A 10998-nucleotide genomic window follows, 5' to 3' on the forward strand; every position below is an offset into this window, starting at 1 on the left:
ACCAATCCAGGTTATGAGTCTTGAAATCATCCATGGCAACCCTCATATGTGCAATATACCCAACAAAACCGTAAACACTCAATAGCAGATAAAGAAAGGAGATGAAAAGGCAAGGAGAAAAAAGGAGCACGTATTGTTACATAAGTGCATAATAACATCATTCAATTGTCTGTGTCTGAATTGGGGCCTATGTCTGTTTCATTCAACCTGTGAACTACTTACCATCTAATCTACATCTGAATGATCCTGTGAGTTTACCCTTTGTTAGCACACTACAGTCATATCACCCAGCCTGGAGACTTGCTGATGAGGCGCTATCATCCCGAATGTTTGTGCTCTCTGGAGCCTTTGTCTCTTGTACATCTAGATTAATAATTCTGAAGACTTTTGACACAAACCATTGATCCCGACCTATTCTCACCTCTGGAATATGTTACCACCTAGGTCTCCAGACCTGCTCTCACCGTTAATTACAGTAATCAGAGCCCAGCAGTCAGCGAAAGCCGCTCTGGACACCAGGGCTGTGGCCTTCACATTCCAGCATTGAGAACAGATTGGCAGCCTGGCATTAGTAGTACCACGCCCTGGTGACCAAACCTGCCGTCACCAATAGTTCCAGTGTTCAGAGGTCAGGAGTCAAATCACATAGTAATGGCTGCTTTGCTCTGAACACTGACTGAGCTCCTCAGTGTAAGGGTATAACTATTGCCTTTGCAACCTGCATTGAGAAGATTTCCCGTGCACACTCTGAAGTCATGGGAAATCGGAGACTTTATTGGAGCAGCTGTAGGGATTCCATCAGGGCATCTTGTCTGCGACCACAAGGAAAGTGACTTTACCCCGAGCTGCTGCGCTCTGCACGCTCAGCTTCAGTGCAATCGCCATGGACCAAGCGAGTCCAGAGAGCGGAGCTGCCCTGATGATTCACTGTACAATCAGGAATCAGCGAAAAATGTAAAGTAAAAGTGTAAAATATATAAATATATAGCTAGGACCAGAAATATTTGGACAGTGACAGAATCTTTGTGATCTCGGCTCTGCATGCCGCTATTACGGATATAAAATGGAATAACTGAGATGTTATTATCGATCACAGCATTTATAAGGTAGGAAGAGGGAGGAGGCTCCATCTCCACTCTGATCGGTGCCATGGTGACGTGTCATCAGGACGACATCCGGGTCATCCGCATGGTGTGATGTGGGATAGTTCTCTTGTCTGTTCATTCACCCATGTGGCAAGACCTGATCTTCTAACATGTAGACTGTAGGCGGAGCTACAGGCTCAGGGTGTTTCTCATTGGCTGGCTGAAGTGACATATGCAAATTAGGACCAGAGACCTCTGTGATCTGGAGGATTATGGATCCATTATACAAGTATAGAAGCTTCTATAGGATCACTATGTCAGGTGTGATGTCTCCCTAATGTTACCCGCAGGGTCCTATCCCCCGGAGGGGCATCCCGGCCAGGAACAGGTTAAGACTATACTTTCAGGGATCATTTCTATAGTGTGTGACTTGAGAAATGTGCTCTAAAGTGTCCAACCTTCCCAACCACGAGGAGGAGCTGTAGTGATCTCTCCTGAGCGTGAAGTGAGCTCTCAGTTCTGCTTCATTGCAGGGGCTGATTGCTGGTGATGATCGTTCTCCTTCTCTGTTACAGGGAGGGCGGAGGGGGAGATCACAAGCTGAGTGGTTGGTGTTTTTTTTTTTTTTTAATTGAGTAAAAATAAGGAATGAAAATGAAAGAGCGATCTTTCATTCATGGGTGTAATGTGCTATGCAATACCTTTAGTCAGTAGATGGCGCTGAATCAATCACGCTCTAAACGTTCTATTAATCTGCAGTGTGTGCTATGTAACATGCGGACCAATAGAAGGGTGGAGGGGGAGATCACAAGCTGAGTGGGGGGGTGGTCATTAAGTAAGTAAATAAGAGTAGATGACGCAGAAAACTGATTGTAAGTCTTTATTTAAATATTGGATAAGTTATTTAATAATCTTTATTTATATAGCGCCAACATATTCCGCAGCGCTTTACAGTTTAACAGTTTCAGAACACAAGTCATAAGTAACAACGTTAACAATACAATAATTAAAGCAAAATAAGACAACCCTGCTCGTGAGAGCTTACAATCTACAATGAGGTGGGGAAGATACAGAGTACAGGTGTGTATTTACAATGGTGTATTTACAATGATGGTCCAGCCATCTTGAGGGAGTGAGGGATGGATGGAGATAGTGAATGGGCTACAGACGCACACTTACACATAAAATGAATGTGATAGGCTGCTCTGAACAAATGCGTTTTGAGGGAGCGCCTGAAGCTATGGAAATTGTGGATAGTCCTAATTTGTTGGGGTAGAGCATTCTAGAGGATTGGCGCAGCGCATGAGAAGTCTTGGAGTCGGGAGTGGGAGGTACAGATTAGTGCAGAGGTTAGTCAAAAGTCGTTTGCAGAGCGCAGCAGTTGGTTAGGCCGATAGACAGAAATGAGGGACGAGATGTAGGGGGTGCTGCATTGTGGAGAGCTTTGTGGGTGAGAACAAGTACTTTGAATTGGATCCTGTAATGAATGGGCACCCAGTGTAAGGACTGATGAAGAGCGGATGTGTCCGAGTACTGATTAGCCAGATGGACGATCCTGGCCACTGCATTAAATATGTACTGGAGAGGGGATAGTCGAGTAACTTAATGTTTGCTACACTAATTTCTCGAAACCTTCATCCACTATGCTGTATACTATATAGTTTGCTTCTGCCCTTTTTATACTGCATACGTTTCTGAAAAACCGAATTTTGGCTCATCTTTCTTCGTTTTTAAGAAATCTCAAGATGGAAGAGGCCAGGAGCCATTTGGTGAGCTGCATTTCTTGCTACATGTTCACAGATTTACCAGTGGAAAAGCCAAACTTCACATGCCACAAATGCAAGCTTGTGTCCCTGTTGGAGGAAAAGTTGCAAAGTCTCGAAGAGAGGTTAGCTACGTTGAAGATCATTAAGGAAGGTGAAGAGTTCTTGGACAGAGCAGAATTATCTCTTCATGTTACAGAAAGAGAAGAAATTCGAAGTGCACCTGAAGAAACAGAGGAATGGAGACATGTGACCCAGAGAAGCAGGAGGATCAGGAGGCAGTCAGCACCCATACTGCTCAGAAACCAGTACCAGGCTCTCACGCAGGAAAACGATGAAGAAATACATCAGGATAAGACTTTGCCAACAAACAGCAACCTTGTACGCCTTCAGAGTCCTCCTGGATGGAGAAAGAAAAATGTTGTGAAGAAGAAACGGAGAGTGGTGGTCATGGGGGATTCCCTGTTGAGAGGAACAGAGGCCGCTATCTGCAGACCGGATATAACTTCAAGAGAAATGTGCTGTCTACCAGGTGCAAAAATTAAAGATGTGTCTGACAGGATATCAGGACTCTTCAGACCTACAGATGACTACCCATTCCTGCTACTACATCTGGGGACAAATGACACCGCAAGAAACGACCTGGAAACCATCTGCAGAGACTTTGAAGACTTAGGCAAGAAAGTGAAAGAACTGGGAGCTCAGGTGGTCTTCTCTTCCATCCTCCCAGTGGATGGCCATGGAACAAGGAGGTGGAATAAGATTCTGCAGGTGAACAACTGGCTACGTCGATGGTGCCGTCAGCAACGATTTGGATTTCTGGATCACGGAGTGAACTACTTATACGATGGACTACTTGCTAGAGATGGGGTGCACCTTACGAAGACTGGAAAGCATGTATTTGGAAGTCGGCTTGCTACACTTGTAAGGAGAGCTTTAAACTAGAACAACATGGGAAGGGAAGCAAAAGACCAGAAAAAGCCATACACCTGACAAATGCAATTGAGAACTCTGCTATTAGAAGTGGAAAGGAAGAACAAAGACGAAAGAATCTAATTAATAAAAATATTGGAGAAAGAGAAACCAATCACAAACTAAAATGTTTCTATACTAATGCACAAAGCATGGGCAACAAACAAGGAGAATTGGAACTACTAACACAGGAAAAGAAATATGATGTCATTGGAATCACTGAAACTTGGTGGGACAATACACATGATTGGAATACAAGACTAGAAGGATACAACTTATTTGCAAGAAACAGACTTGATAAACGAGGAGGGGGTGTCGCATTGTATGTTAGAAACGCGTATATCTGCACAGAGATTGAAGCTTCAGAGACTGGGAGTTCTGTGGAAACTGTTTGGGTAAGAATACAAGGACAGAACAATGGAAAGGACACCATTGTAGGCATTTACTACAGGCCGCCTGTGCAAGCTGAAGATATGGATGAACTCTTTATGCATCAAATGGCCAAGTTCTCCAAAAAATATGACATAGTTGTCATGGGAGATTTCAACTATCCAGACATTTGTTGGGAATCTCTCTCAGGCAAAACTAACAGGTCAAGGAAATTCTTATCCTCTCTTGCTGACAACTTTATCTTCCAAAAGGTAAGGGAGAAAACAAGGGGAACTGCTACCTTGGATCTAATCCTTATAAACAGGGAGGAAATGGTTGAGGAGGTAAAAGTGGCTGGGACCCTAGGAGGTAGCGACCATGCTATTTTAGAATTTTAGATAACTAGAGGCGGAAGACCTGTGAAGACTCAGACGTCAAGGTTAGATTTCAGAAAGGCAGATTTTAAGGGATTCAGAAAGATAATTGGAGGGATCCAATGGCTGGATATCCTTAACCCTCCGTCAGGCGCAATATAGATTCTCCTCAGTTCATGCGCAATGTGCCTGACAAGCACAGGTCAGAAAACCACCTATAGTAGCTACATATTTCAATTTCAGGACTATAGAAGTAGTCAGTGACCTTCATAGGAATGTATTAAAAGAGATTACACCAAATCAGATGCAAAAAAACACATTTATTAACCATAAACTTATTAAAACTAAAAGTACCACTTTTCGGTAGTACCGCCAAATAGGCTCCAGTTATCTTTACTTAACTATTGCTTAAATATAAAATTATGGAAAAAAACTTAAAGGATATTGCACTTAGATGTTACTTAATTATTTTCTACTCATCTTCAGTGGTTTCAATTGCAGCAGAAGCAGCACAGATACACTTAGAAAAGCAAGGCTGGCAGACGAAAGTTGCATGGGAAAGGCAGATTGATTCTTTACATATTTTGCAGTCATATTTAGAAAGCCTTCTGAAACCAGATACAAATGAGCAGGTAGTACAACTGCGTCTTTTAGAAGGTGGTAGAGTCGGTGTTTGTTCTGAAACGTCCTTGGGACGTCCTTTCTATTTTTATCTTTGCCCAAATAATAAGCTAGATCTGTGTCTGTTTCCTCTGTATCAGTGTCATCACCATCCTGCTCTGTTCCAGAATCAGTGTTACATTCTGCTACCTCATCTTCAGATGAAATGTCACTAGATTCCTCTAAATCCTCAGTTACTGCTGGTTCTTCCTCATCATCTTCTAACAAAAAAATCTTCATTTCTTCTAAATGAAGGGGTTTAGATGAATCATACTGTTTTCTGGCCATTGCAGCAGAAAATCTGAAGCAAGAGAGAAAGAGTATGTGTTAGGGCGCAATGTGCCTTAGAAGCCACCCTCCTTTTGTCTAAGAAAACAGTACTTATGTACACTAACTTAGCATTAATCCTTCATAAAACAAGCTAAATACACAATCGTGATGAATAAAAAAGAAAATACTAACCTTTCAATTTGTGTTGAAATCAGGCGCAATGTGCCTGAGAAGCCAAAGTGTTGATATCTGCTCACTAGAAGGTCTGCTGAGTCACTGTGATATCAGGTTTCACAGAGCCTGTAGAGTCAGGAGATAACTAGGAGGGGTGGGGTTTTCTGATAAGTGGGCAAGGAGAGAGAAGTGAAACTAATTACTGTGTGCCTGTCAGATCTATTGCGCCTGACGGAGGGTTAAAGACAAAAATGTCCAGGAAGGATGGGAAATCTTGAAAAATGAAATTCTCAAAGCACAGTTGTTAACAATTCCGAAAAGAGGGAAGAATAGGAAGCATTTAAGGAAACCAGGATGGATGAACAGAGAACTTAAGCACATGCTAAAAAGGAAGAAAATGTTTATAAAATGGAAAGAGGGAGGCATATCTAAAGAAGAATATAATGCTGTCTGCAGAACCTGCAGGGCACAAATCAGATTACTAAAGCTGAAAATGAATTGAGGCTTGCAAGAGATGTCAAAAGCAATAATAAAGGATTTTGGGGATATGTCAAAAGTAAAAGACAAGTCAAAGATGCTATAGGATTTTTACAGGATGAAAATGATGAAATGGTAAGACAGGATGTTGAGAAGGCTGAACTTTTAAATTCCTATTTTGCATCTGTTTTCTCTCAGAAAGGAAATGCAACATCAACTGTTATTCACTGTCCTATTAAGGGAATAGAAGAATCCAGGATATCTATAAACAGAAAGATAGTGAGGAAACACTTAGCTAACCTACATGAATTCAAGTCTCCAGGTCCAGATGAATTACACCCCAGAGTACTGAAGGAGATAGCAGAAGAAATTTTTGAACCCCTCTCCATAATCTTTGAAAATTCTTGGAGAACAGGAGAAGTGCCAGAAGACTGGAGAAGAGCAAATGTTGTTCCTATCTTCAAAAAGGGGAAGAAGGTGGACCCAGGCAACTATAGGCCAGTGAGTCTGACTTCTATACCAGGAAAGATCTTTGAACAAATTATTAAACAACATGTATATCAATACCTGGATAAGAATGAAGTGATTAAACAGAGTCAGCATGGATTTGTAACTAATAAGTCATGTCAGACTAACTTAATTTCCTTCTATGACGGTATCACTGATTGGGTGGATCAAGGAAATGCTGTAGATATAGTATATCTTGACTTCAGCAAAGCATTTGACAAAGTCTCTCATACAATCCTTATTGAAAAAATGACTAAGTATGGAATGGACAAGGCAACTGTTAGGTGGATTCATAACTGGCTTAGTGATCAGACCCAAAGAGTGGTCGTAAATGGCTGCACATCCAGTTGGAAGAATGTCTCAAGTGGGGTACCACAGGGCTCTGTCCTGGGCCCTGTATTGTTCAACATCTTTATCAACGATATAAATGAAGGAATTGAGGGTAAACTGATTAAATTTGCTGATGACACAAAGCTAGGAGGGATAGCTAATACTAGAGAAGAGAGAGAGAGGATTCAAAAAGATTTAAATAAACTGGAGAAGTGGGCAGCAACTAACAGAATGGTTTTTAACAGGGAGAAATGCAAAGTACTACATCTGGGCAATAAAAATGAAAAAGCATATATAGAATGGGAGGAATATGGCTAAGTGACAGAACATGTGAAAAAGACTTGGGTATACTAATAGATCACAGACTGAATATGAGTCAACAGTGTGATGCAGCAGCAAAAAAGGCAAATGCAATTCTAGGATGTATTAACAGAAGCATACAGTCTAGATCATGTGAAGTCATTATTTCCCTCTACTCCTCTTTGGTCAGACCTCATCTGGAATACTGTGTCCAGTTTTGGGCACCACATTTTAAAAAAGACATCAACAAACTGGAGCAAGTTCAGAAAAGAGCGACCAGAATGGTGACCGGTCTGCAAACCCTGTCTTATGAGGAAAGGTTGCAGGATTTGGGAATGTTTAGTTTGCAAAAGAGAAGACTGAGAGGAGACTTAATAGCTGTCTACAAATATCTAAAGGGCTGTCACATTGTAGAAGGATCAACTTTATTCTCATTTGCACAAGGAAAGACTAGAAGCAATGGGATGAAACTGAATGGGAGGAGACACAGATTAGATATTAGAAAAAACTTTTTGACAGTTAGAGTGATCAATGAGTGGAACAGGCTGCCACGAGAAGTGGTGAGTTCTCCTTCAATGGAAGTCTTCAAAGAGAGGCTGGACAGACATCTGACTGGGATGATTTAGCAAATCCTGCTTTGAGCAGGGGGTTGGACCAGATGGCCCAGGAGGTCCCTTCCAACTCTACGATTCTATGATTCTATGATTCTATGTGGTAAGGTAGCCTAATACCTGGGAACTACAGCAAGCGGCAGCAGAAGAAAGGAGGCAATGAGAACGCGTGCGGCTGCTCACACCCCGGCAGCATTCGGGCAGTGATCACTTTGAACTCTGTCAATGAGAAACATAAAAAGGACCCCTGTATGTAAAGGAGGAGGCGGAACGTGCACCAAACTCATGACTGACCCCCATTAAATAGATTATCCACTAGTAGGACAACCCATTCTTGAACTATAGGTTTGGTCCCCATAAAATAAAAAATCTTCTACTTATAATCTTATAAAATTCTTATACTCCAGTATTCGCGGTCCCGGGGCTGTGATCAAGTTGAATGACACGTGATGCTCCCAATCAGCGCCGGGTCTTCGTGTCCAACCCCCTGCTCAATGCAGAATTCACTAAAGTCACAAGCCCTGATGATTAGCCACAGACCGGACGGGTTTGTCTGAAGGTGGGGACAGTGACGCCAGCACTGATTGGTCACCAGGTACCATGTGTCATTCCATCACTTCACACCCCTGGGACCGCGAGTGCCGACACCACTGGATCGGCGCCAGCACCGGAGGAGAATATAATTTTTTTTTTTCATTTTATTGGGATCAAACCTTTAGTTGAAGAAGGGGTTGTCCTAGTAGTGGATAATCCCTTTAGGCTGGAGTCACACACAACCATTAAAAAATCGGTCCCATTTTAACGGTACGAAATCGCACAAAGAATTCTTGGCCAGATATCCCTCTGTCATCCCATTTTCCGGCAAGGAACCAATTTTAATCGCATCTAAGCATCAAATTGACTGCCAATGCCTGATGCCCTATCCTGTAGACCTGGAGAAGTTGTGCGATTTAATCGCAAGTCACACGTTTGGTGCGTTTTCCATGCTTTTTTTTATCGCACCCATAGACTTGCATTGGGGAATCCGATCCGAAAATCGGTGACAATCGCAGCATGCTGCGATTGTCTCGGTCCGAGGATCGGATGCGATAAAAAATCGCATGATGTGAGCAGCACCATTGAATAACATGGGTTCGGCCTTACAGCTACAGTCACACTATCAGTATTTATCAGCCAAAACCCGGAGTGGGTCAGAAATGCAGAATTAGTGCACGTGTTTCTTACTTTCCCCTGATTGTTCCTCACCTGGTTTTGGGTAACAAATACTGATGTAAAATACTGACCACATACTCAGTGTGAACGAGGCCTAATATTGAGTCTTTGCAGCGTTTTTTTGGCAGTAAGAACGTTGGGTATAAAATGCAGCTATTTGGTGAGGGTCCCGTGTGATTTATCTACAGTATATGGTAATACCGTTAGATTTGTGAACCAAAAACAAAAAAAAATGTGGCACAAATGCTTTTCTGCATTTTTTCTTTGTTTTTGCAGTTTTTCATTACTTTCAGTTGGTAAAAGAAAACTGCAATGCTTAATGTCAGGAAAAAAGCAAAGAATTCTGAAATCTCATTGCTTTTGCTGGTTCTATAAAGCAAAGCTTCTTTTCCGCACAAATAAACGCCCCACAGATAATACTGCAAAACCGCACTGTGTGAATACCCCCTTATACTATAGATGATTACTATGCGATTGGTGCGGATCTGACATCTCCTGCACAGCCCTCAGTACCGGCGGTGGCTGAATCTATCGGCAGTGGCACGTCTGCCATGTACAGTGTATGTGCGCTACTTGCCAGCTCAGCACTAACACTGCACAGTCACTTATGCTAATGTGAGAGGAGAGCAGATGCATTATGGGTGTGAGGTTTCCCAGCTCGGATACAAGTCTAGAAGCTTCTAGTCACCCTGCAGTCTCTGCGCAAACAGACGCTAATGTGAAACCAGCTTTAGGCTATGTGCCCACGTTGCGTTTAAATCCGGACACTGAAAACCGGACTCCTTCCCAGAAATCGCGCGATTATGTTCGTGTTTTTGCCGCGATTTTCGCGAGCGATATTCAAGCACTTTCCAAGCGATTTGAAGCATCGCTTGGAAAGTGATTGACAGGTTGGTCACACTCGTCAAACATAGTGTTTGACAAGTGTGACCAGGTTTTTACTATTGAGGCCGCCTATGCCCTCGCTGTCATACCGGGCCTCAGCGTTCCCAGCGATGCCTTGCGAGACCTGTGATGACGTTGGTCTCGCGTTGCTATAGCGATCTCACGAGACCGCTAGAGTCACCCGAGACTACGTCATCACAGGACCTTGCCGCAAGGCATTACTGGGAACGCTGAGGCCGGGAATGCATCGCGGGACGTCGGAAGGTAAATATACCCCGATTTTTTATTTTGTATTCTTTTTTTACAGGGTTATGGTACCCAGGGCCTGGAGGACAGTCTCCTCTCCTCCACACCGTGGGTACCAACCGCACATGAGACGCTTAACTTTGCGCATGGTGGGCATAGCCACATGCGGGAAGTAAGCGATTCTCATGCATTCCTATGGGTGCGGAATCGCGGCAATTCTTTGCGAGTCCGCACAAAAGAATGAGCGATTCCACCGTGGAAAAAAGTGCAGCATTAGCACAGCATATGCGGAATGCCATAGGAATGCATGGGATGCGTTCTGTACACAGCCTTAGACTTACTACCCAGGAGCATCTCTCTTAGCCTTTCTACACAGGTACAGGCAGGGCGGGACTGGCCATCTGGAAATTCTCGCAAATGCCAGAAGGACCTGTCTGGTCGTGGGCCACCTTGTCTGCTATGTTGTTAACAGAATCGGTGTTCTCAAGACACCCACACTGTTGAGAGTTGTGACGGAGCACAAAGTCACATACCCCAGCAGGCCACGGGTGTCTTTGGAGATATTGGTCTTGTAAAAAAATCGTGCTTTCCTCCATCCAGGGTAATAGTAGTAATATATCCAACGGTGCTTGGGGACAGTGACAACATGGGCCTGTGTGAATTCAAATGCCAGGGCTAAGGCTGTGTGCCCACGTTGCTTTTTTTAAATCACAAGCTGAGTGGTTGCTTTTTTTTGTTAAGTTAGTAATATTAGAAAGATTTA

General features: G+C 43.1%; 1 non-coding gene across 1 annotated transcript; it reads left to right on the top strand.

Moving 5' to 3' along the window:
- Positions 1-1476: 1476 nt before the first annotated feature.
- On the top strand, positions 1477-1694 carry LOC141089013 (small nucleolar RNA U3). The gene has a single exon (XR_012232137.1). It is a non-coding gene; the product is annotated as a small nucleolar RNA U3 (small nucleolar RNA).
- The last annotated feature ends 9304 nt before the right edge of the window (positions 1695-10998 follow it).

Source organism: Dendrobates tinctorius, unplaced genomic scaffold (assembly GCF_039654945.1).
Source record: "Dendrobates tinctorius isolate UK_male_01 unplaced genomic scaffold, ASM3965494v1 ptg000007l, whole genome shotgun sequence".
Lineage (NCBI taxonomy): Eukaryota > Metazoa > Chordata > Amphibia > Anura > Dendrobatidae > Dendrobates > Dendrobates tinctorius.